Below are 27453 nucleotides of genomic sequence, written 5' to 3'. Positions count from 1 at the left end.
ATCTACTAACATCTCATCTCACATCTCTGCCATCCTCACAGTTGTGTTTCTTCCATTATATTACATTCTTTGTCCCCCCTCTTCTTCTACTCACACAGGGATCCCTATACTGTGGTATAAAGGATCTCTATTATTATTATTATTTTTCTGTGCCCTCTTCTTTGTCATATGAGCAGGAGCAAGGATAAGAACATTCTTGTGGAAGTAGATCCAGAACCTGAAAGGACTCTGAAGAGAAAATTAAGAGAAGCTAAAATACAACAATCCAGAAATAACCTTTCAGAAATTTTCGAACAGGAAGAGGAGATGGCAACCGAAAATAATAATAATGTAAGGAAGATGCTTGGTGACTTTACTGCACCTAATTCCAATTTACATGGAAGAAGCATCTCCATTCCTGCCATTGGAGCAAACAACTTTGAGCTGAAACCTCAATTAGTTTCTCTGATGTAGCAGAACTGCAAGTTTCATGGACTTCCATCTGAAGGTCCTTTTCAGTTCTTAACTGAATTCTTGCAGATATGTGATACTGTTAAGACTAATGGAGTAGATCCTGAAGTCTACAGGCTTATACTTTTCCCTTTTGCTGTAAGAGACAGAGCTAGATTATGGTTGGATTCTCAACCCAAGGATAGCCTGAACTCTTGGGATAAGCTGGTCAAGGCTTTCTTAGCCAAGTTCTTTCCTCCTCAAAAGTTGAGCAAGCTTAGAGTGGATGTTCAAACCTTCAGATAGAAAGAAGGTGAATCCCTCTATGAAGCTTGGGAGAGATACAAAGGACTGACCAAAAAGTGTCCTTCTGACATGCTTTCAGAATGGACCATCCTGGATATATTCTATGATGGTCTGTCTAAGTTATCTAAGATGTCATTGGATACCTCTGCAGGTGGATCCATTCACCTGAAGAAAATGCTTGCAGAAGCTCAAGAACTCATTGACATGGTTGCAAATAACCAGTTCATGTATACTTCTGAAAGGAATCCTGTGAATAATGGGATGCCTATGAAGAAGGGAGTTCTTGAGGTTGATATTCTGAATGCCATATTGGCTCAGAACAAAATATTGACTCAGCAAGTCAATATGATTTCTCAGAGTCTGAATGGAATGCAAGCTGCATCCAACAGTACTCAAGAGGCTTCTTATGAAGAAGAAGCTTATGATCCTGAGAACCCTGCAATAGCAGAGGTGAATTACTTAGGTGAACCTTATGAAAACACCTATAACTCATCATGGAGAAATCATCCAAATTTCTCATGGAAGGATCAAAAGCCTCAACAAGGCTTTAATAATGGTGGAAGAAACAGGTTTAACAATAATAAACCTTTTCCATCATCCACTCAGCAACAGACAGAGAACTCTGAAAAAAATGCTTCTAATTTAGCAAATCTAGTCTCTGATCTATCTAAGGCCACTGTAAGTTTCATGAATGAAACAAGGTCTTCCATTAGAAATTTGGAAGCACAAGTGGGCCAGCTGAGTAAAAGGATCACTGAAATCCCTCCTAGTACTCTCCCAAGCAATACAGAAGAGAATCCAAAAGGAGAGTGCAAGGCCATTGACATAAGCACCATGGTCGAACCTGTGAGGAGAGGAGAGGACGTGAATCCCAAGGAGGAAGACCTCCTGGGATGTCCAGTGATCAATAAGGAGCTTCCCTCTGAGGAACCAAAGGACTCTGAGGCTCATCTAGAGACCATAGAGATTCCATTGAACATCCTTATGCCATTCATGAGCTCTGATGAGTATTCCTCTTCTGAAGAGAATGAGGATGTTACTAAAGAGCAAGCTGCCAAGTTCCTTGGTGCAATCATGAAGCTGAATGCCAAATTATTTGGCATTGAAACTTGGGAAGATGAACCTCCCTTGTTCACCAATGAACTAAGTGATCTGGATCAACTGACATTGCCTCAGAAGAGACAGGATCCTGGAAAGTTCATAATACCTTGTACTATAGGAACCATGATCTTTAAGGCTCTGTGTGACCTTGGTTCAGGGATAAACCTCATGCCCCTCTCTGTAATAGAGAAACTGGGAATCTATGGGGTGCAAGCTGCTAAAATCTCATTAGAGATGGCAGACAATTCAAGAAAACAGGCTTATGGACAAGTAGAGGACGTGTTAGTGAAGGTTGAAGGCCTTTACATCCCTGCTGATTTCATAGTCCTGGATACTGGAAAGGAAGAGGATGAATCCATCATCCTAGGAAGACCTTTCCTGGCCACAGCAAGAGCTGTGATTGATGTGGATAGAGGAGAATTGATCCTTCAATTAAATGAGGAAAACCTTGTGTTTACAACTCAAGGATCTCTCTCTGCATCCATGGAGAGGAAGCATAAAAAGCTTCTCTCAAAGCAGAGTCAAACAAAGCCCCCACAGTCAAACTCTAAGTTTGGTGTTGGGAGGCCACAACCAAACTCTAAGTTTGGTGTCAAACCCCCATATCCAAACTCTAAGTTTGGTGTTGGGAGGTCTCAACAAAGCTCAGCACATTTGTGAGGCTCCATGAGAGCCCACTGTCAAGCTATTGACATTAAAGAAGCGCTTGTTGGGAGGCAACCCAATTTTTTATCTAACCATATTTTTCTTAGTTATATGTCTTTATAGGTTCATGATCATGTGGAGTCACAAAATAAATATAAAAATTGGAAACGGAATCAAAAACCGCAGAAGAAAAATCACACCCTGGAGGAGCATCTGTCTGGCGTTCAGCGCCAGAACAGAGCATGGTTCTGGCGCTGAACGCCCAAAATGGGCAGCTTCTGGGCGCTGAACGCCAGAACAGGCATGGTTCTGGCGTTCAACGCCAGAAATGGCACACAAATGGGCGTTGAACGCCCAAAATGGCCACCAACCTGGCGCTGAACGCCCAGAGTTGGGTACAAAGGCATTTTTTCATGCCTAATGGGTGCAGGGATGTAAATCCTTGAAAACCTCAGGATCTGTGGACCCCACAGGATCCCCACCTACCTCCACTCACTTCTTCTCACCACTTTCTTTCACACAACCCCATTAACACTCTTCCCCAAAAACCCTTCACCAATCTCCTCAAACTCTTTTCCCCATCACCTCTTCACCACTCACATCCATCCACTCTTCCCCATAAACCTACCTCATAAACTCCACCTACCTTCAAAATTCAAAACCAATTTCCCACCCAAACCCACCCATATGGCCGAAACCTTTACCCCCCTCCCTTCCCTATATAAAGACCTCCATTCTTCATCAAATTCACATAACACATCCCTCTACACCCCTCTTGGCCGAAACCACATCTCCCTCTCCCTCTCCATATTTCTTCTCCTTCTTCTTCTATTCTTTTGTTTATTGCTCGAGGGCGAGCAATATTCTAAGTTTGGTGTGGTAAAAGCATAAGCTTTTTGTTTTTCCATTACCATTGATGGCACCTAAGACCGGAGAATACTCTAGAAAGGGGAAAGGGAAGATAAAAGCTTCCACCTCCGAGTCATGGGAGATGGAAAGGTTCATCTCCAAAGCCCATCAAGAACACTTCTATGATGTTGTGGCCAAGAAGAAGGTGATCCCTGAGGTCCCTTTCAAACTCAGAAGAAATGAGTATCCGGAGATCCGACATGAAATTCAAAGAAGAGGTTGGGAAGTTCTAACAAATCCCATCCAACAAGTCGGCATCCTAATGGTTCAAGAGTTTTATGCCAATGCATGGATCACCAAGAACCATGATCAAAGTAAGAACCCGGATCCAAAGAACTATGTTACAATGGTTCGGGGGAAATACTTAGATTTTAGTCCGGAAAATGTGAGGTTGGCGTTCAACTTGCCAAACATGGAAGAGAACGCACGCCCCTACACAAGGAGAGTCAACTTTGATCAAAGGTTGGACCAAGTCATCATGGACATATGTGTAGAAGGAGCTCAATGGAAGGTTGACTCCAAAGGCAAGCCGGTTCAACTAAGAAGATTGGACCTCAAGCCTGTAGCTAGAGGATGGTTGGAGTTCATTCAATGCTCAATCATTCCCACTAGCAACCGGTCTGAAGTTACTATAGACCGGGCCATCATGATCCATAGCATCATGATTAGAGAAGAGGTGAAAGTTCATGAGATTATACCTCAAGAACTCTATAAGGTGGCTGACAAGTCCTCCACTATGGCAAGGTTAGCCTTTCCTCACCTCATTTACCACCTATGCAATTCAGCTGGGATTGATATAGAGGGAGATATCCTCATCAAAGAGGACAAGCCCATCACTAAGAAAAAGATGGAGCAAGCAAGAGAGCCCATCCATGGAGCTCAAGAGGCGCAAGAAGCTCATTTCCATGAGATCCCTGAGATTCCTCAAATGCACTTTCCTCCACAAAATTATTGGGAGCAAATCAACACCTCCCTAGGAGAATTGAGTTCCAATATGGGACAACTAAGGGTAGAACATCAAGAGCACTCCATCATGCTTCATGAAATAAGAGAAGATCAAAAAGCAATGAGGGAGGAGCAACAAAGACAAGGAAGAGACATAGAAGAGCTCAAACACATCATTGGTTCCTCAAGAAGGAAACGCCACCATCACTAAGGTGGATTCATTCCTTGTTCTTATTTCTTCTGTTTTTCGTTTTCTATATTGTGTGCTTATCTATGTTTGTGTCTTCATTACATGATCATTAGTAAGTAGTAACTATGTCTTAAAGTTATGAATGTCCTATGAATCCATCACCTCTCTTAAATGAAAAACGTTTTAATTCAAAAGAACAAGAAGTACATGAGTTTCGAATTTATCCTTGAACTTAGCTTAATTATATTGATGTGGTGACAATGCTTCTTGTTTTCTGAATGAATGCTTGAACAATGCATATATCTTTTGAAGTTGTTGTTTAAGAATGTTAAATATGTTGGCTCTTGAAAGAATGATGACTAGGAGACATGTTATTTGATAATCTGAAAAATCATAAAAATGATTCTTGAAGCAAGAAAAAGCAGCAAAGAACAAAGCTTGCAGAAAAAAAAAAGAAAAAAAAATAGGCAAAAAAAAAATAGAAAGAAAAGCAAGCAGAAAAAGCCAAAAGCTCTTAAAACCAAGAGGCAAGAGCAAAAAAGCCAAAAGCCCTTAAAACCAAAAGGCAAGGGCAAATAAAAAGGATCCCAAGGCTTTGAGCATCAGTGGATAGGAGGGCCTAAAGGAATAAAATCCTAGTCTAAGCGGCTAAACCAAGCTGTCCCTAACCATGTGCTCGTGGCGTGTAGGTGTCAAGGGAAAACTTGAGACTGAGCGGTTAAAGTCAAGGTCCAAAGCAAAAAAAAAAAGAGTGTGCTTAAGAACCCTGGACACCTCTAATTGGGGACTTTAGCAAAGCTGAGTCACAATCTGAAAAGGTTCACCCAATTATGTGTCTGTGGCATTTATGTATCCGGTGGTAATACTGGAAAACAAAGTTCTTAGGGCCACGGCCAAGACTCATAAAATAGCTGTGTTCAAGAATTATCATACTGAACTAGGAGAATCAATAACACTATCTGAACCCTGAGTTCCTATAGATGCCAATCATTCTGAATCTCAATGGATAGAGTGAGATGCCAAAACTATTCAAGAGGCAAAAAGCTATAAGTCCCGCTCATATGATTGAAGCTATGTTTCATTGATAGTTTGGAATTTATAGTATATTCTCTTCTTTTTATCCTACTTGATTTTCAGTTGCTTGGGGACAAGCAACAATTTAAGTTTGGAGTTGTGATGAGCAGATAATTTATACGCTTTTTGACATTGTTTTTAGTATGTTTTTAGTAGGATCTAGTTACTTTTAGGGATGTTTTCATTAGTTTTTATGTTAAATTCACATTTCTGGACTTTACTATGAGTTTGTGTGTTTTTCTATGATTTCAGGTATTTTCTGGCTAAAATTGAGGGGCTTGAGCAGAAATCAGATTCAGAGGTTGAAGAAGGACTGCTGATGCTGTTGGATTCTGACCTCCCTGCACTCAAAGTAGATTTTCTGGAGCTACAGAACTAGAAATGGCGCACTTCCAATTGCGTTGGAAAGTAGACATCCAGGGCTTTCCGGAAATGTATAATAGTTCATACTTTGGCCAAGAATATACGACGTAAACTGGCATTCAACGCCAGCTCTCTGACCAATTCTGGCGTCCAGCGCCAGAAAAGGATCCAAAACCAGAGTTGAACGCCAGAAATAGATCAAAACCTGGCGTTCAACTCCACAAATGGCCTCTGCATGTGCAACACTTAAAGCTCAGCCCAAGCACACACCAAGTGGGCCCCGGAAGTGGATTTATGCATCAATTACTTACTCATGTAAACCCTAGTAGCTAGTTTATTATAAATAGGAACTTTTACTACTGTATTAGACATCTTTGGTCTCAGTTTTAATCCATTGTTCATCTTAGGAGACTATTGATCACGTTTTAGGGGGCTGGCCATCTCGGCCATGCCTGGACCTTTCACTTATGTATTTTCATCGGTAGAGTTTCTACACTCTATAGATTAAGGTGTGGAGCTCTGCTGTTCCTCAAAGATTAATGCAAAGTACTACTGTTTTCTATTCAATTCATCTTATTTCGCTTTTAAGATATCCATTCGTACCCAAGAACATGATGAAGGTGATGATTATGTGGCGCTCATCATCATTATCCCTTATGAACGCGTGTCTGACAAACACTTCAGTTCTACATGCAACAAGCTAGAATGAATATCTCTTAGATCTCTTAATCGGAATCTTCGTGGTGTAAGCTAGAATGATGGCAGCATTCAAGAGAATCCGGAAAGTCTAAACCTTGTCTGTGGTATTCTGAGTAGGATTCAATGATTGAATGACTGTGACGAGCTTCAAACTCGCGATTGCTGGGCGTTAGTGACAGACGCAAAAGGAGGGTGAATCCTATTCCAGCATGATCGAGAACTGACAGATGATTAGCCGTGCTGTGACAGAGCATGTGAGCATATTTTTCACTGAGAGGAGGGGATGTAGCCACTGACAATGGTGATGCCCTTGCATAAAGCCAGCCATGGAAAGGAGTAAGACTGATTGGATGAAGATAGCAGGAAAGCAGAGGTTCAGAGGAACGAAAGCATCTCCATACGCTTATCTGAAACTCTCACCAATGATTTACTTAAGTATTTCTATCCTTATTTTATTATCTATTTTCGAAAACTCAATCACCATTTTATATCTGCCTGACTGAGATTTACAAGGTGACCATAGCTTGCTTCATACCAACAATCTCCGTGGGATTCGACCCTTACTCACGTAAGGTATTACTTGGACGACCCAGTGCACTTGTTGGTTAGTTGTATCGAAGTTGTGACAAATTATGAATGTGTAATCACGATTACGCGTACCAAGTTGCTCACGTTGCCAGGGATTATTTGAGCCTGGACATCACAATTTCGTGCACCAGTGCTGTATAAAAGATTCATTCAAGTATGTGTCAAAGTTGATTTGGAATTCATGAGCCTTGCATTATTAACTACTTTAAAAGCATATAAAACATGGGTTGCCTCCCATGAAGCGCTTCTTTAGCGTCACTAGCTTGACGTTCTGACTTTGTCAGGGTGGTTGGTAATGCTTCAAATCCTCCCCCCTTGCAGTAAATCTATCTCCATTGGCTTCATCAAGAATCTCCACATGTTCTAGGGAGAGAATTCTGTTGATGGTGAAAACTTTAGGTAGCTGAGATGGGATAGTGGAGAGATGAGATGGGATAACTGGGAAATAAGCTGAGATCACTTTATCTCCTGGAGAAAAATTCTCTGTAGGAATCTTCTTGTTCCTCCACCTCCTTGGTGCCTTCTTCTTTGTTTCTTTTACTGTTGCCCTACTCTTTGTGACCTCTTTTTCCAATGAAATTTTGTTGCTGGTCTCATATGACTCTGGTGGTTTAGGTTCCTTCTGGTTTTCTTTTTGCTGTGACAACTGTTGACTGTCTTGTTCATCAACCAAAAGGATTCCCAGGTGTACAGCTTGTGCTTCAATGCTTGTTTCTTCCACCAGTGCTTTGTCGTGTGATGAGCGGATAATTTATACGCTTTTTGACATTGTTTTTAGTATGTTTTTAGTAGGATCTAGTCACTTTTAGGGATGTTTTCATTAGTTTTTATGTTAAATTCACATTTCTGGACTTTACTATGAGTTTATATGTTTTTCTGTGATTTCAGGTATTTTCTGGCTGAAATTGAGGGACTTGAGCAAAAATCAGATTCAGAGGTTGAAGAAGGACTGCTGATGCTGTTGGATTCTGACCTCCCTGCACTCAAAGTGAATTTTCTGGAGCTACAGAACTCTAAATGACGCGCTTCCAATTGCGTTGGAAAGTAGACATCCAGGGCTTTCCAGTAATGTATAATAGTCTATACTTTGGCCAAGAATAGACGACGCAAACTGGCGTTCAATGCCAGCTTTCTGCCCAAATCTGGCGTCCAGCGCCAGAAAAGGATCCAAAACCAGAGTTGAACGCCCAAACTGGCACAAAAGCTGGTGTTCAACTCCAAGAAGGACCTCTACACGTGCAACACTCGAAGCTCAGCCCAAGCACACACCAAGTGGGCCCCAGAAGTGGATTTATGCATCAATTACTTACTCTTGTAAACCCTAGTAGCTAGTTTATTATAAATAGGACATTTCACTATTGTATTTGACATCCGGGATTGTATTTTGATCCTGTGATCTCGTTTTGGGGGCTGGCCATTCGGCCATGCCTGGACCTTTCACTTATGTATTTTTAACGGTAGAGTTTCTACACTCCATAGATTAAGGTGTGGAGCTCTGCTGTTCCTCAAAGATTAATGCAAAGTACTACTGTTTTCTATTGAACTCATCTTATTTCGCTTCTAAGATATTCATTCGCACTTCAACCTGAATGTGATGAACGTGACAATCATCGTTATTCCCTATGAACACGTGCCTGACAACCACTTCCGTTCTACATTAGAATTGAATGAGTATCTCTTAGATCTCTTAATCGAAATCTTCGTGGCGTAAGCTAGAATGATGGCGGCATTCAAGAGAATCCAGAAGGTCTAAACCTTGTCTGTGGTATTCCGAGTAGGATTCAATGACTGAATGACTGTGACAAGCTCCAAACTCGCGATTGCCGGGCGTAGTGACAGACGCAAAATGATAGTAAATCCTATTCCAGCATGATCGAGAACCGACAGATGAATAGCCGTGCCGTGACAGGGTGCGTTGACCATTTTCACTGAGAGGATAAGATGAAGCCATTGACAAGGGTGATGCCTCCAGATGATTAGCCGTGCCGTGACAGGGCATTGGATCATTTTCCTGAGAGATGACCGAAAGTAGCCATTGACAGTGGTGATGTATCACATAAAGCCAGCCATGGAAAGGAGTAAGACTGATTGGATGAAGATAGCAGGAAAGCAGAGGTTCAGAGGAACGAAAGCATCTCCATTCGCTTATCTGAAATTCTCACCAATAAATTACATAAGTATTTCTATCCCTATTCTATTAATTATTATTCGAAAACACCATTATCAATTTATATCTGCCTAACTGAGATTTGCAAGGTGACCATAGCTTGCTTCATACCAACAATCTTCGTGGGATTCGACCCTTACTCACGTAAGGTATTACTTGGATGACCCAGTGCACTTGCTGGTTAGTTACACGGAGTTGTGAACCGTGGTCTTGGCATCATGTTTTTGGCGCCATTTCCAGGGAAAGAAAGAGCAATGAATTTTACATAATTAAAGTGTAATCACGATTCCGCGTACCAAGTTTTTGGCGCCGTTGCCGGGGATTGTTTGAGTATGGACAACTGACGGTTCATCCTGTTGCTCAGATTAGGTAATTTTCTTTTTGTTTTCTTTTCAGAAATTTTCAAAAAATATTTCAAAAATTTCTCCTTTGTTTTCGAAAAAAAAAATAATAAAAATGTTTTCAAAAATATATTTTCAGAATTTTTAAGAATGAATTCTAGTGTTTCGTGAAGCATGTTGAAGCCTGGCTGGCTGTAAAGCCATGCCTCAATTCTTTTGGACTCAAGAGAAGAGCTTCTTTATCTTTCTTAGCAAATTGGCTGCTGAATGTAAAGTTCTGCTAAAGCTTGACTGGCTATTAAGCCATGTCTAACCCTCATATTGGAGCTTTAGACTAACATGGCAAGATTCTTGGAATTCATATTAAAACTTTTGGAATCCTTATTTTTTTTCTTTCAAAATGATTTTCAAAAATTTTAAAATAAATATACAAAAAAAATTAGAAAAGCATAAAAATAAAAAATATTTTATGTTTCTTGTTTGAGTCTTGAGTCATGTTATAAGTTTGGTGTCAATTGCATGTTCATCTTGCATGTTTTTCGAAAATTATCATGCATTCATAGTGTTCTTCATGATCTTCAAGTTGTTCTTGGTAAGTCTTCTTGTTTGATCTTTGCATTTGCATGTTTTGTGTCTTTTCTTATTTTTCATATGCATTCCTGAATTCTTAGTGCCTAAGCATTAAAGAATTCTAAGTTTGGTGTCTTGCATATCTTCTTTGTATTAAAAATTTTTCAAAAATGTATTCTTGATGTTCATCATGATCTTCATAGTGTTCTTGGTGTTCATCTTGACATTCATAGCATTCTTGCATGCATTCATTGTTTTGATCTAAAAATCTCATGCATTGCATCATTTTCATGTTTTTCTCTCTCATCATTAAAAATTCAAAAATAAAAAAAATATCTTTTCCTTTTTCTCTCTTAAAATTTCGAAAATTAGATTTGACTTTTTCAAAAATTTTTAAAAATCTAGTTGTTTTTATGAGTCAAATCAAATTTTCAATTTAAAAATCTCATCTTTTTCAAAATCTTTTTCAAAAATCAAATCTTTTTCATTTTTCTTAGTTATTTTCGAAAATTTTAAAAATATTTTTCAAAAATCTTTTTTCTTATTTTTATATCAAATTTTCGAAAATAACAATAACAATTAATGTTTTGATTCAAAAAATTTCAAGTTTGTTACTTACTTGTTAAGAAAGATTCAAACTTTAAGTTCTAGAATCATATCTTGTGATTTCTTGTGAATCAAGTCAGTAATTGTGATTTTAAAAATCAAATCTTTTTCAAAACTAATTTTAATCATATATTTTCAAAAATATCTTCTTATCTTATCCTTTTCAAAAATTTGATTTCAAAATATCTTTTCTAACTTCTTATCTTCTTATCTTTTCAAAATTGATTTTCAAAATTTGTTTCAACTAACTAACTAACTTTTTGTTTGTTTCCTATCTTTTTCAAAACCACCTAACTAACTCTCTCTCTCTCTCTAATTTTCAAAAATATCCTCCCCCTTTTTCAAAATTTCTTTTTAATTAACTAATTATTTTATTTTTTATTTGAATTTTCGAAAAACTACTAACATTTTTCAAAAACTATTTTCGAAAATTACTAACCCTTTTTCAAAAATTATTTTCGAAAATTTCCTTCGCTCTCATCTCCTTCTATTTGTTTATTCATCTACTAACATCTCTCCCTTACTTACAAAAAAAAAAGAGAGGATCTCTATTATTATTATTTTTCTGTGCCCTCTTCTTTGTCATATGAGCAGGAGCAAGGACAAGAATATTCTTGTTAAAGCAGATCCAGAACCTGAAAGGACTCTGAAGAGGAAATTAAGAAAAGCTGAATTACAATAAACCAGCAAGCACCTGTCAGAAATTATCAAACAGGAAAAGAAGATGGCAGCTGAAAATAATAATAATGCAAGGAGAATGCTTGGTGACTTTACTGCACCTAATTTCAATTTACATGGAAGAAGCATCTCCATCCCTGCCATTGGAGCAAACAATTTTTAGCTGAAACCTCAGTTAGTTTCTCTAATGCAGCAGAACTGCAAGTTTCATGGACTTCCATCCGAAGATCCTTTTCAGTTCTTAACTGAATTTTTGCATATCTGTGATACTGTAAAGACTAATGGAGTAGATCCTGAAGTCTACAGGCTCATGCTTTTCCCTTTTGCTGTAAGAGACAGAGCTAGAGTGTGGTTGGACTCTCAACCCAAAGACAGCCTGATCTCTTGGGATAAGCTGGTCACGGCTTTCTTAGCCAAGTTCTTTCCTCCTCAAAAGCTGAGCAAGCTTAGAGTGGATGTTCAGACCTTCAGACAGAAAGAAGGTGAATCCCTCTATGAAGCTTGGGAAAGATACAAACAGTTGACCAAAAAGTGTCCTTCTGACATGCTTTCAGAATGGACCATCCTGGATATATTCTATGATGGTCTGTTTGAGTTATCAAAGATGTCATTGGATACTTCTGCAGGTGAATCTATTCACCTAAAGAAAATGCCTGCAGAAGCTCAAGAACTCATTGACATGGTTACTAATAACCAGTTCATGTACACTTCTGAGAGGAATCCTGTGAATAATGGGACACCTATGAAGAAGGGAGTTCTTGAAATTGATACTCTGAATGCCATATTGGCTCAGAATAAAATATTGACTGAGCAAGTCAATATGATTTCTCAGAGTCTGAATGGAATGCAAGCTGCATCCAACAGTACTCAAGAGGCTTCTTATGCAGAAGAAGCTTATGATCCTGAAAACCCTGCAATAGCAGAGGTAAATTACATGGGTGAACCTTATAGAAACACCTATAATCCATCATGGAGAAATCATCCAAATTTCTCATGGAAGGATCAAAAGCCTCAACAAGGCTTTAATAATGGTGGAAGAAACAGGTTTAACAATAATAAACCTTTTCCATCATCCACTCAGCAATAGACAGAGAACTCTGAAAAAAATGCTTCTAATTTAGCAAATCTAGTCTCTGATCTATCTAAGGCCACTGTAAGTTTCATGAATGAAACAAGGTCTTCCATTAGAAATTTGGAAGCACAAGTGGGCCAGCTGAGTAAAAGGATCACTGAAATCCCTCCTAGTACTCTCCCAAGCAATACAGAAGAGAATCCAAAAGGAGAGTGCAAGGCCATTGACATAAGCACCATGGCCGAACCTGTAAGGGAAGGAGAGGACGTGAATCCCAAGGAGGAAGACCTCCTGGGACGTCCAGTGATCAATAAGGAGCTTCCTTCTGAGGAACCAAAGGACTCTGAGGCTCATCTAGAGACTATAGAGATTCCATTGAACCTCCTTATGCCATTCATGAGCTCTGATGAGTATTACTCTTCTGAAGAGAATGAGGATGTTACTGAAGAGCAAACTGCCAAGTTTCTTGGTGCAATCATGAAGCTAAATGCCAAATTATTTGGCATTGATACTTGGGAAGTTGAACCTCCCTTGTTCATCAATGAACTAAGTGATCTGGATCAACTGACATTGCCTCAGAAGAAACAAGATCCTGGAAAGTTCATAATACCTTGTACCATAGGCACCATGATCTTTAAGGCTCTGTGTGACCTTGGTTCAGGGATAAACCTCATGCCCCTCTTTGTAATAGAGAAACTGGGAATCTATCGGGTACAAGCTGCTAGAATCTCATTAGAGATGGCAGATAATTCAAGAAAACAGGCTTATGGACAAGTAGAGGACATGTTAGTAAAGGTTGAAGGCCTTTACATCCCTGCTGATTTCATAGTCCTGGATACTGGAAAGGAAGAGGATGAATCCATCATCCTAGGAAGACCTTTCCTAGCCACAGCAAGAGCTGTGATTGATGTGGACAGAGGAGAATTGATCCTTCAATTAAATAAGGAAAACCTTGTGTTTACAACTCAAGGATCTCTCTCTGCATCCATGGAGAGGAAGCAGAAAGAGCTTCTCTCAAAGCAGAGTCAAACAAAGCCCCCACAGTCAAACTCTAAGTTTGGTGTTGGGAGGCCACAACCAAACTCTAAGTTTGGTGTTGAACTCCCATATCCAAACTCTAAGTTTGGTGTTGGAGAGTCTCAACAAAGCTCTGCACATCTGTGAGGCTCCATGAGAGCCCACTGTCAAGCTACTGACATTAAAGAAGCGCTTGTTGGGAGGCAACGCAATTTTTATCTAACTATATTTTTCTTAGTTATATGTCTTTATAGGTTCATGATCATGTGGAGTCACAAAATAAATATAAAAATTGAAAATGGAATCAAAAACAGCAGAAGAAAAATCACACCCTGGAGGAAGCATCTGCCTGGCGTTCAACGCTAGAACAGAGCATGGTTCTGGCGCTGAACGCCCAAAATGGGCAGCATCCTGGCGCTGAACGCCCAGAACAAGCATGGTTCTGGCGTTCAACGCCAGAAATGGCAACAAATGGGCGTTGAACGCCCAAAATGGGCACCAACCTGGCGCTGAACGCCCAGAGTTGTGTGCAAGGGCATTTTACATGCCTAAATTGGTGCAGGGATGTAAATGCCTTGACACCTCAGGATCTGTGGACGCCACAGGATCATCTCAGGATCTGTGGACTGATGCCAAGGCATCTTAGGCTAGTTTCACTAGCATTTTTCTGTTAGTTTTAGTTGTTTTATGCATTTTCTTGAGCTTAAAGTAACCAAGAATGGTTAAATGAATAACAAAGCAATGAACCATCCAAACAGTATGATTTTTGATGCAAATTCCATGAGTTTTTAGTTATATTACTTGAATGCTATGAATGGAAGATTTCTCATGAAATTTTGCAAGACTTTGATGCAATTGTTTGGATGATTTCAGGGAAGAAGAGGCTAGGCAAGGAAGCAACAAAATCAATAAAGGAAGCTTGAATATCACATGTGGAGTTTAAGTTCCAGTTTAAGCTTAAACTGGAACTTAAACTACCAAATCATATAATGCTGGAAATGGCGTTTAAGTTCCAGTTTAAGCCTAAACTGGAGCTTAAACGCCAGAATCATGAAGGCTAAGAAATGCTGGAACTGGCGTTTAACCTCCAGTTTAACCTTAAACTGGAAGTTAAACGCCAGAATGAGAATTTCACCAAGGGAGCATTTCCACGTTTAAGCTCCAGTTTAACCTTAAACTGGAGCTTAAACGTGTTCGACACAACTCTCACCAGGAAGCATTTCCACGTTTAACCTCCAGTTTAACCTTAAACTGGAGGTTAAACGCCAGAAGTAAGAAAGGCACCAGGAGCATTTCCACGTTTAAGCTCCAGTTTAACCTTAAACTGGAGCTTAAACGTGTTCGACTATTTCCCTCCTCCAGGGTTGCTTTCTCATTTCCACGTTTAAGCTTCAGTTTAACCTTAAACTGAAGCTTAAACGTGTTCGACCCAATTGCTCCTCCAGGGTTGCTTTCTTCATTTCCACGTTTAAGCTTCAGTTTAACCTTAAACTGAAGCTTAAACGTGTTCGACATTTCACACTCCTGGGTGGCTTTCTTCCATTTCCACGTTTAAGTTTCAGTTTAACCTTAAACTGAAACTTAAACTTCAACTTAAACGCCACTTTTTGAAAGGGGTTTCTGGGCCAAATATATTGAAGTTTAAGTTAGCATTTGAGCACAAACATTAACTTGAACATATTATGGTATGAAACCCAATTGAATGTCATGGTTTATGGGATTGGGCCTGAAGGATTGATGAGTCTGGAGCTTTAATTTGTTGAGTCTTGTGTCATTACTTGTTTATCACTAAGTTTGCTCAATGAATGTTACAGAATTGGATCACAGCCTCATCAGGATTATGGACCATAAACCCAAAGCAAAAGGAATTCAGGGAAAGGCCTCAAAGCCCAAGAAACACAACAAAAGCTCAATTTAGAAAGTGTATAAATAGGATAGAATTTAAGTTAGTGGGGAGAGTTTTACAGAGGGGAACTTTGGATCATTTTCTTTTAGTTTTGTAATTGAATTCAGAGCTATGACTCACTAAACCCCTTTCATTGGGTTAGGGAGCTCTATTGTAATTCAATGAATCAATAATAGTTTTATCTTCTTCTTCAATCTTTTCTCTTGAATTTTGTTAGAAAGCTTCTCGATCTAATTCCATTGGGTAGTTGTCTTGGGAAAGAAACTACCCATAATTGGAATCCTTCGGAACCTTGGGAAAGGAATGGAGGATTCATGCTAGAGAAGCTTTCTCACAGTGAATTGGATTGGGGTTTGGATGGATATTGTGACATGTAATCCTACCAAATTGTGGTTCATGAAACTGTGTGGTATAATCAGTGATCGAGCATCATCTCTTCTTATGAACATTTAAACCAAGGGATTGGGAATTTGTTTGTTTTTAGAGAGAATTGGTGAGCCAAGGGATTGGGATCCAATCATATAAGATTGCCAAGCAAAATTCAATGAATGCATTGGTTGAGGAAGGGATAAAAGTTGTTTTGATTCGGAGATCTCAATATCTCCTAACACCCAATGAACTCCCCATTTCTGATTTACCACTTTCTCTTTACATTCTGCAATTAAATTCATGCAATCACCCCCATCCCTTTTAATTTCAGCAATTTAGCTTCTCGCTCTTTAATTCATGCAATTTTACATTCCGCAATTCTCATCTAAATCTTGATTCCGCTCAACTAGAACATACTTCTAATCCGAATTGCTCACTCAACCAATCCTTGTGGGATTTGACCTCACTCTATTGTGAGTTTTTACTTGACGATAATCGGTGCACTTGCCGGAAGGAATTTTGCCGATCGTGCAATTTCCTAAATCGTAGCATAACAAGTTTATGCGCATCATGGACTCCACAGGATCATCTCAGGATCTGTGGACCCCACAGGATCCCCACCTACCTCATCATCTCTCTCTCCATTCATGATCATCCCTTCTGTTTTCCATTTACCACTCACATCCATACACCCACTATCTTCAAAATTCAACATCTCTCTCTCCCACCCATATGGCCGAATACACACATCCATCCATCTCCTTCATATCTTCTTCTTCTTCTTCTATTCTTTCTTCTTTTGCTCGAGGGCGAGCAACATTCTAAGTTTGGTGTGGTAAAAGCATAGCTTTTTTTGTTTTTTCCATAACCATTGATGGCACCTAAGGCCAGAGAAACCTCTAGAAAGAGGAAAGGGAAGACAAAAGCTTCCATCAAGGGTCTATAGCTCAGTGGTAGAACATTTGACTGCAAATCAAGAGATCCCTGAGATACCTCAGGGGATACATTTTCTTCCACACAATTATTGGAAGCAACTAAGGGTGGAACATCAAGAGCACTCCATCATCCTTCATGAAATAAGAGAAGATCAAAAAGCAATGAGGGAGGAGCAACAAAGACAAGGAAGAGACATAGAAGAGCTCAAGGACGTCATTGGTCCCTCAAGAAGGAAACGCCACCATCACTAAGGTGGATTCATTCCTTGCTCTTATTTCTTCTGTTTTTTGTTTTCTATGTTAAGTGCTTATCTATGTTTGTGTCTTCATTACATGATCATTAGTAGTTAGTAGCTTTGTCTTAAAGTTATGAATGTCCTATGAATCCATCACCTCTCTTAAATGAAAAATATTTTAATTCAAAAGAACAAGAAGTACATGAGTTTTGAATTTATCCTTGAACTTAGCTTAATTATATTGATGTGGTGACAATGCTTCTTGTTTTCTGAATGAATGCTTGAACAGTGCATATGTCTTTTGAAGTTGTTGTTTAAGAATGTTAAATATGTTGGCTCTTGAAAGAATGATGACTAGGAGACATGTTATTTGATAATCTGAAAAATCATAAAAATGATTCTTGAAGCAAGAAAAAGCAGCAAAGAACAAAGCTTGCAGAAAAAAAAATAGGCGAAAAAAAAATAGAAAGAAAAAGCAAGCAGAAAAAGCCAAAAGCTCTTAAAACTAAGAGACAAGAGCAAAAAGCCAATAATCCTTAAAACCAAAAGGCAAGGGTAAATAAAAAGGATCCCAAGGCTTTGAGCATCAGTGGATAGGAGGGCCTAAAGGAATAAAATCCTGGTCTAAGCGGCTAAACCAAGCTGTCCCTAACCATGTGCTTGTGGCGTGAAGGTGTCAAGGGAAAACTTGAGACTGAGCGGTTAAAGTCAAGGCCAAAGCAAAAAAAAAAGAGTGTGCTTAAGAACCCTGGACACCTCTAATTGGGGACTTTAGCAAAGCTGAGTCACAATCTGAAAAGGTTCACCCAATTATGTGTCTGTGGCATTTATGTATCCGGTGGTAATACTGGAAAACAAAGTGCTTAGGGCCACGGCCAAGACTCATAAAATAGCTGTGTTCAAGAATCATCATACTGAACTAGGAGAATCAATAACACTATCTGAACTCTGAGTTTCTATAGATGCCAATCATTCTGAACCTCAATGGATAAAGTGAGATGCCAAAACTATTCAAGAGGCAAAAAGCTATAAGTCCCGCTCATCTGATTGGAGCTATGTTTCATTGATAGTTTGAAATTTATAGTATATTCTCTTCTTTTTATCCTATTTGATTTTCAGTTGCTTGGGGACAAGCAACAATTTAAGTTTGGTGTTGTGATGAGCGGATAATTTATACGCTTTTTGACATTGTTTTTAGTATGTTTTTAGTAGGATCTAGTTACTTTTAGGGATGTTTTCATTAGTTTTTATGTTAAATTCACATTTATGGACTTTACTATGAGTTTGTATGTTTTTCTGTGATTTCAGGTATTTTCTGGCTGAAATTGAGGGACTTGAGCAAAAATCAGATTCAGAGGTTGAAGAAGGACTGCTGATGCTGTATGATTCTGACCTCCCTGCACTCAAAGTGGAGTTTCTGGAGCTACAGAACTCGAAATGGCGTGCTTCCAATTGCGTTGGAAAGTAGACATCCAGGGCTTTCCAGAAATGTATAATCGTCCAAACTTTGGCTAAGAATAGACGACGCAAACTGGCATTCAACGCCAGCTTTCTGCCCAAATCTGGCGTCCAGCGCCAGAAAAGGATCCAAAACCAGAGTTGAACGCCCAAACTGGCACAAAAGCTAGCGTTCCACTTCAAGAAGGACCTCTACACGTGCAACACTCAAAGCTCAACCCAAGCACACACCAAGTGGGCCCCGAAAGTGGATTTATGCATCAATTACTTACTCTTGTAAACCCTAGTAGCTAGTTTATTATAAATAGGACATTTCACTATTGTATTTGACATCCGGGATTGTATTTTGATCCTGTGATCTCGTTTTGGGGGATGGCCATTCGGCCATGCCTGGACCTTTCACTTATGTATTTTTAACGGTAGAGTTTCTACACTCCATAGATTAAGGTGTGGAGCTCTGCTGTTCCTCAAAGATTAATGCAAAGTACTACTGTTTTCTATTCAACTCATCTTATTTCGCTTCTAAGATATTCATTCGCACTTCAACCTGAATGTGATGAACGTGACAATCATCATTATTCCCTGTGAACGCGTGCTTGACAACCACTTCCGTTCTACATTAGAATTGAATGAGTATCTCTTAGATCTCTTAATCGGAATCTTCGTGGCGTAAGCTAGAATGATGGCGGCATTCAAGAGAATCCGGAAGGTCTAAACCTTGTCTGTGGTATTCCGAGTTGGATTCAATGACTGAATGACTGTGACAAGCTCCAAACTCGCGATTGCCGGGCGTAGTGACAGACGCAAAAGGATAGTAAATCCTATTCCAGCATGATCGAGAACCGACAGATGAATAGCCGTGCCGTGACAGGGTGCGTAGACCAGTTTCACTGAGAGGATAAGATGAAGCCATTGACAAGGGTGATGCCTCCAGACGATTAGCCGTGCCGTGACAGGGCATTGGATCATTTTCCCGAGAGATGACCGAAAGTAGCCATTGACAGTGGTGATGTATCACATAAAGCCAGCCATGGAAAGGAGTAAGACTGATTGGATGAAGATAGCAGGAAAGCAGAGGTTCAGAGGAACGAAAGCATCTCCATTCGCTTATCTGAAATTCTCACCAATAAATTACATAAGTATTTCTATCCCTATTCTATTAATTATTATTCAAAAACACCATTATCAATTTATATCTGCCTAACTGAGATTTGCAAGGTGACCATAGCTTGCTTCATACCAACAATCTCCGTGGGATTCGACCCTTACTCACGTAAGGTATTACTTGGACGACCCAGTGCACTTGCTGGTTAGTTACACGGAGTTGTGAACCATGGTCTTGGCATCATGTTTTTGGCGCCATTTCCAGGGAAAGAAAGAGCAATGAATTTTACATAATTAAAGTGTAATCACGATTCCGCGTACCATCGTGCTCTCCCCTTGGTTCCTTGCTTTTCTGATCTGCTTCTTGTGAGGGTTTGAAGATATTGAATGCGAGTTGTTCGTCATGTATCCTTAATATTAGCTCTCCTCGCTCCACATCTATGAGCGCTCTGGCTGTACCTAGGAATGGTCTTCCCAATATGATTGGGTGGAGGTGACTCTCTTCCATTTCCAATATGACAAAGTCTGTGGGAAGGAAGTAGTTCCCAACCTTCACCAACACGTTTTCAACCACTCCTACTGTTTGTTTTTGAGTTTTTTCGACCAGCCTGACGACTACTGATGAGCGGATAATTTATACACTTTTTGGCATTGTTTTTAGTATGTTTTTAGTATATTTTAGTTAGTTTTTATTATGTTTTTATTAGTTTTTAAATAAAAATCACTCTTCTCCGTGGGACGACCCAGTGCACTTGCTGGTTAGTTGTACAGAATTGTGACAAAGTGTGATTCATGTTTAAAGAGCTCCAAGTCCTTTGGCGCCATTGTTGATGATCACAATTTCGTGCACCAAGTTTTTGGCGCTGTTGCCAGGGATTGTTCGACTTTGGACAACTGACGGTTCATCTTGTTGCTTAGATTAGGTAATTTTATTTTATTTTTTTCAAAAAATTCAAAAAAATAATATTTGTCTATTTTGTTCTTCAGAGTTTTTAAGAATGAATTCTAGAGTTTCATGATGATCTGTTGAAGTCTGGCTGGTTTTGAAACCATGTCTAAATTTTTGGACCGAGGTTTCAACTTATCATCACAAGAGCTTGTTGATTTCTATCAATTTTGCTGTTGTTAGCAATGATCTGCTAAAGCTTGGCTGGCCATTGGCCATGTCTAGTATTTTGGACCGGAGCTTTCATTGAAAGCTTGGCTGGCTAGTAAGCCATGTCTAATTCCTGGACCGGAGTCTTAGACTAGCATTGCAATGATTCCTGGAACTCTTATTAAAAATTTTGAATCCCTTTATTTTCTTTTCCACTCAATTTTCGAAAAAACCACAAAAAAATTTTAAAATCATAAAAATCAAAAATATTTTATGTTTCTTGTTTGAGTCTAGTGTCTAATTTTAAGTTTGGTGTCAATTGCATACCTATAATTTTCGAAAATTACATGCATTATGTTCTTCATTAATCTTCAAGTTGTTCTTGATGATTTCATTGCTCTGATCTTTAAATTCTCTTGTTTTGTGTGTTTTGTTGTTTCTCATATGCATTCTCAATTTGTTAGTGTCTCTTATATGAAAATTTGTAAGTTTGGTGTCCTGCATACATTGTTTGTTTGATTTGAGTTTCTTAAGATTAGTTGTATTTTGATTGTTTCTCATCATTGAAAAATTCAAAAAAATTCTCAAAACTATGTCTTTTCAAGTCAATAATACAGAGAATTGAAGATTCAGAACATTCAGCAGAGGAATCAAACAGAAAAAGCTGGGCGTTCAAAACGCCCAGTGAAGAAGGAAAACTGGCGTTTAAATGCCAGTCAGGGTACCTGGCTGGGCGTTTAACGCCCAAAAAGGTAGGATTTTGGGCGTTAAACACCCAGAATGGATGCCATTCTGGGCGTTTAACGCCAGGATGACACTAGAGGGAAGATTTTGTTTTTAATTCAAATCTTTTTCAAATTTTCATAATTTTTCAAAATCAAATCTTTTTCAAATCATATCTTTTCAATCATATCCTTTTAAAATCAATTTCTTTCCATTTTTTTTATAATTTTCGAAAATCCTTGCTACTATTAATGATTTATTTCAAAATTTTCAAGTTGTTACTTGCTTATTAAGAAAGGATCAAATTTTAAATTTTAAGAATCATATCTTTTAATTTCTTGTTAGTCAAGTAATCAACTTTAATTCTAAAACTTTCTTTTTTTTAAATTGATTTTCAATCATATCTTCTCAATCATATCTTTTCAATCACATCTTTTTCAAAATTAACTCTCAATCACATCTTTTTTATTTCTAATTTCAAAATCTTTTTCAAAAATCACTTAATTTCTTTCCTAATCTTAAATTTTGAAAATCTCAATAAAATTTTCAAATTTATTTTTATTATTTCAAAATCTTTTTAATTTATTTTCGAAAATTCTCCCCCTCTTCTCACATCCTTCTATTTAAGGGACTAACACTCCTCCTCAAGGTGCAATTCGAACTCTATCCCTCTTGATAAGTTTGAATTCTCTTCTATCTACCTCCTCCTTCTATTCTTCTTTCCTCTGACACCTCAAGGAATCTCTATACTGTGACATAGAGGATTCCCTACTTTCTTGTTCTCTTCTATTTCATATGAGCAGGAGCAAAGATAAAGGCATACTTGTTCAAGCTGATCCTGAACTTGAAAGGACCTTGAAGAGAAAGCTAAGAGAAGCTAAAGCACAATTCTCTCTAGAGGGCCTAACAGATCTTTTCAAAGAAGAAGAAACAATGGCAGCCGAAAACAACAATGCTAACAATGCAAGGAAGGTGCTTGGTGACTTTACTGCACCTACTCTCGACTTCTATGGGAGAAGCATCTCAATCCCTGCCATTGGAGCAAACAACTTTGAGCTTAAGCCTCAATTAGTTTCTCTAATGCAACATAATTGCAAATTTCATGGACTTCCATTGGAAGATCCTCATCAGTTCTTAGCTGAATTCTTGTAAATCTGTGACACTGTCAAGACCAATGGGGTTGACCCTGAAGTCTACAAACTTATGCTCTTCCCTTTTGCTGTAAGAGACAGAGCTAGGACATGGTTGGACTCACAACCTAAAGAAAGCCTGAACTCTTGGGAAAAGCTAGTCAATACCTTCTTGGCAAAGTTCTTTCCACCTCAAAAATTGAGCAAGCTTAGAGTGGAAGTCCAAACCTTCAGACAGAAGGAAGGTGAATCCCTCTATGAAGCTTGGGAAAGATCCAAGCAATTGATCAGAAGGTGCCTTTCTGACATGCTTTCAGAATGGAGTATCATAGGAATCTTCTATGATGGTCTGTCTGAACTGTCCAAGATGTCATTGGACAGCTCTGCTGGAGGATCTCTTCATCTGAAGAAGACGCCTACAGAAGCTCAGGAACTCATGGAGATGGTTGCAAATAACCAATTCATGTACACTTCTGAAAGGAATCCTGTGAATAGTGGGACAACTCAGAAGAAATGAATTCTTGAGATTGATAATCTGAATGCCATATTGGCTTAGAATAAGATATTGACTCAACAAGTCAATATGATTTCTCAGAGTTTGTCTGGAATGCAAGCAGCAACAGGTAGTACTAAGGAAGCTTCATCTGAAGAAGAAGCTTATGACCCTGAGAACCCAGCAATGGAAGAGGTGAATTACATGGGAGAACCCTATGGAAACACCTATAATCCTTCATGGAGAAATCATCTAAATCTCTCATGGAAGGATCAACAGAGACCTCAACAAGGTTTCAACAACAATAATGGTGGAAGAAACAGGTTTAGCAATAGCAAGCCTTTTCCATTATCTTCTCAGCAACAGACAGAGAATTCTAAGCAAAGCCACTCTGACTTAGCAACCATTGTCTCTGATCTAATCAAAACCACTCAAAGTTTCATGACTAAAACAAGGTCCTCCATTAGAAATTTGGAGGCACAAGTAGGTCAGCTGAGTAAGAAAATTACTGAACTCCCTCCTAGTACTCTCCCAAGCAATACAGAAGAGAATCCAAAAAGAGAGTGCAAGGCCATAAACATGTCTCACATGGCCGAACCTGGAGAGGAGGAAGAGGCAGTGATTTCCACTAAGGAAGACCTCAATGGACGTCCACCGACCTCCAAGGAGTTCCCTAATGAGGAACCATGGAAATCTGAGGCTCACACTGAGACCATAGAGATTCCATTGAATTTACTTCTGCCATTCATGAGCTATGATGAGTATTCTTCCTCTGAAGAGGATGAAGATGTTACTGAAGAGCAAGTTGATAAGTACCTTGGAGCAATCATGAAACTAAATGCCAAGTTATTTGGTAATGAGACTTGGGAGGATGAACCTCCATTGCTCATCAAAGAACTGGATGACTTGACTTGGCAGAAATTACCTCTGAAGAGACAAGATCCTGGAAAGTTCTCAATACCTTGTACCATAGGCACCATGACTTTTGAGAAGGCTCTGTGTGACTTGGGATTAAGTATAAACCTTATGCCTCTCTCTGTAATGGAGAAGCTAGGGATTATTGAGGTACAAGCTGCTAAAATCTCACTAGAGATGGCAGACAATTCAAAGAAACAGGCTTATGGACTTGTAGAGGATGTCTTGGTAAAGGTTGAAGATCATTACATCCCTGCTGATTTCATAATCCTAGAGACTAGGAAGTGTATGGATGAATCCATCATCCTTGGCAGACCCTTCCTAGCCACAGCAAAAGCTGTGATTGATATTGACAGAGGAGAATTGATCATTCAAGTGAATGAAGACTCCCTTGTGTTTAAAGCTCAAGGATATCCCTCTGTAACCATGGAGAGGAAGCATGAAGAGCTTCTCTCAATACAGAGTCAAACAGAGCCCCACAGTCAAACGCTAAGTTTGGTGTTGGGAGGTTCCAACGTTGCTCTGAACATCTGTGAGGCTCCATGAGAGCCCACTGTCACCCTATTGACATTAAAGAAGCGCTTGTTGGGAGGCAACCCAATCTTTAATTATCTATGTTAAATTTCTATTTTCTTTTGTTATTTTATGTTTTCTGTAGGTTGATGATTATGTGAAGTCACAAAAATAATTAAAAAAGCAAAAACAGAAGGAAAAACAGTATGAAAAATAGAACACCCTAGAGAAGAAACTTACTAGCATTTAAACGCCAGTGAGGGTAGCAGAATGGGCGTTAAACGCCCAGTCTGGCACCATTCTAGGCATTTAACGCCAGAAATGGGCACCAAACTGGCGTTTAATGCCAGGAATGGGCAAGAAGCTGGTGTTAAACGCTAGAAATGGGCAGCAGCCTGGCGTTTAACGCCAGGATTGGCAGAAAGGGGCATTTTTGCACGCCACTTGGTGCAGGGATGAGATATCCTTGACACCTCAGGATCTGTGGACCCCACAGGATCCCTACCTACCCCACCTCTCTCTCTCTTCTTCACCCATTCACCAATCACCTCAATACCTCTTCCCCAAAAACCCCTCACCTATTAAATCCCACCATTCTCTTCACCACTCACATCCATCATTCATAAAACCCCACCTACCTCACCATTCAAATTCAAACCACTTTCCCACCCAAACCCACCCATAATGGCCGAACCATACCCCCATCTCCACTCCTATATAAACCCATCTTCACTCCTTCATTTTTACACAACATACACACTACTTCTCCCCCTTGGCTGAAACACTAAGCCCCCCTCCATCTCCTCTATTTCTTCTTCTTCTACTCTCTTCTTTCTTCTTTTGCTTGAGGACGAGCAAACCTTCTAAGTTTGGTGTGGTAAAAGCTAAAGCTTTTTGTTTTTCCATAACCATTTATGGCACCAAAGGCCGGAGAAACCTCTAGAAAGAGGAAAGGGAAGGCAAAAGCTTCCACCTCCGAGTCATGGGAGATGGAGAGATTCCTCTCAAGGGTGCATCAAGACCACTTCTATGAAGTTGTGGCCAAGAAGAAGGTGATCCCCGAGGTCCCTTTTAAGCTCAAAAAGGGCGAATATTCGAAGATCTGACATGAGATCCGAAGAAGAGGTTGGGAAGTTCTCACCAACCCCATTCAACAAGTCGGAATCTTAATGGTTCAAGAGTTCTATGCCAATGCATGGATCACCAAGAACCATGATCAAAGTGTAAACCCGGACCCTAAGAATTGGCTTACAATGGTCCGAGGGAAATACTTGGATTTTAGTCCGGAAAACGTAAGGTTGGCATTCAACTTGCCCATGATTCAAGGAGATGCACACTCCTACACTAGAAGGGTCAACTTTGATCAAAGGTTGGACCAAGTCCTCATAGACATCTGTGAAGAGGGCACTCAATGGAAGAGAGATTCAAGAGGGAAGCCGGTTCAACTAAGAAGGCATGACCTCAAGCCCGTGGCTAGGGGATGGTTGGAGTTCATCCAACGCTCAATCATTCCCACTAGCAACTGGTCTGAAGTTACTATAGATCGGGCTATCATGATTCATAGGATCATGATTAGAGAGGATGTAGAAGTTCATGAGGTTATATCCCAAGAACTCTACAAGGTGGCAGACAAGTCCGCTACTTTGGCAAGGTTAGCCTTCCCTCATCTCATTTGTCACCTTTGCAATTCGGTTGGAATTGACATAGAGGGAGACATTCTCATTGATGAGGACAAGCCCATCACTAAGAAAAGGATGGAGCAAATAAGAGAACCTCACCAAGAGCATGAGGAATTTCCTCATTATGAAATCCCTGAGATGTCTCAAGGGATGAAATTTCCTCCACAAAACTATTGGGAGCAAATCAACACCTCCTTAGGAGAATTAAGTTCCAATATGGGACAACTAAGGGTGGAGCACCAAGAGCATTCCATCCTCCTCCATGAAATTAGAGAAGACCAAAGAACCATGAGAGAGGAGCAACAAAGGCAAGGAAGAGACTTTGAGGAGCTCAAGCACTCCATAAGATCTTCAAGAGGAAGAACAAGCCGCCATCACTAAGGTGGACCCGTTCTTTAATCTCCTTGTTCTTTATTTTCTATTTTTCGAAAATTATGCTTTATGTTTATTTATGTTTGTGTCTTTATTACATGATCATTAGTGTCTAAGTGTCTATGCCTTAAAGTAATGAAAATGAATCCATCATCTTTCTTAAATGAAAAATTTTTTTAATTGAAAAAGAAAAAGAAGTACATGAATTTCGAATTTTAAAACAGTTTAGTTATTTTGATGTGGTGGCAATACTATTGTTTTTCTGAATGAATGCTTGAACAGTGCATATTTTTTGAATTTGTTGATTCATGAATGTTAAAATTGTTGGCTCTTGAAAGAATGATGGAAAAGGAGAAATGTTATTTGATAATCTGAAAAATCATAAAAATGATTCTTGTAGCAAGAAAAAGCAGTGAATAAAAAAGGCTTGCAGAAAAAATATAAGCGAAAAAAAAAAGAGAGAAAGAAAAAGCAAGCAGAAAATGCCAATAGTCCTTTAAACCAAAAGGCAAGGGTAAAATAAAAAGGATCCAAGGCTTTGAGCATTAGTGGATAGGAAGGCCCACAGGAATAGAATCCTGGCCTAAGCGGCTAAACCAAGCTGTCCTTAACCATGTGCTTGTGGTGTGAAGGTGTCAAGTGAAAACTTATGACTGAGCGGTTAAAGTCATGGTCCAAAAGCAAAAAGAGTGTGCTTAAGAGCCCTGGACACCTCTCACTGGGGACTTTAGCAAAGCTGAGTCACAATCTGAAAAGGTTCACCCAGTCATGTGTCTGTGGCATTTATGTATCCGGTGGTAATACTGGAAAACAAAATGCTTAGG

The 27453-nt window shown here is 39.3% G+C and overlaps 2 non-coding genes across 2 annotated transcripts; both read right to left on the bottom strand.

The window, feature by feature from the left end:
* Positions 1-702: 702 nt before the first annotated feature.
* On the bottom strand, positions 703-810 carry LOC148545737 (small nucleolar RNA R71). The gene has a single exon (XR_015900417.1). It is a non-coding gene; the product is annotated as a small nucleolar RNA R71 (small nucleolar RNA).
* An 11243-nt stretch (positions 811-12053) lies between these two features.
* LOC148545736 (small nucleolar RNA R71) lies at positions 12054-12161 on the bottom strand. The gene has a single exon (XR_015901286.1). It is a non-coding gene; the product is annotated as a small nucleolar RNA R71 (small nucleolar RNA).
* Between the last annotated feature and the right edge of the window lie 15292 nt (positions 12162-27453).

Source organism: Arachis ipaensis, chromosome B9 (assembly GCF_059453495.1).
Source record: "Arachis ipaensis isolate K30076 ecotype BB chromosome B9, ASM5945349v1, whole genome shotgun sequence".
Classification (NCBI taxonomy): domain Eukaryota; kingdom Viridiplantae; phylum Streptophyta; class Magnoliopsida; order Fabales; family Fabaceae; genus Arachis; species Arachis ipaensis.
This window is presented reverse-complemented; position numbering and strand designations above follow the sequence as displayed.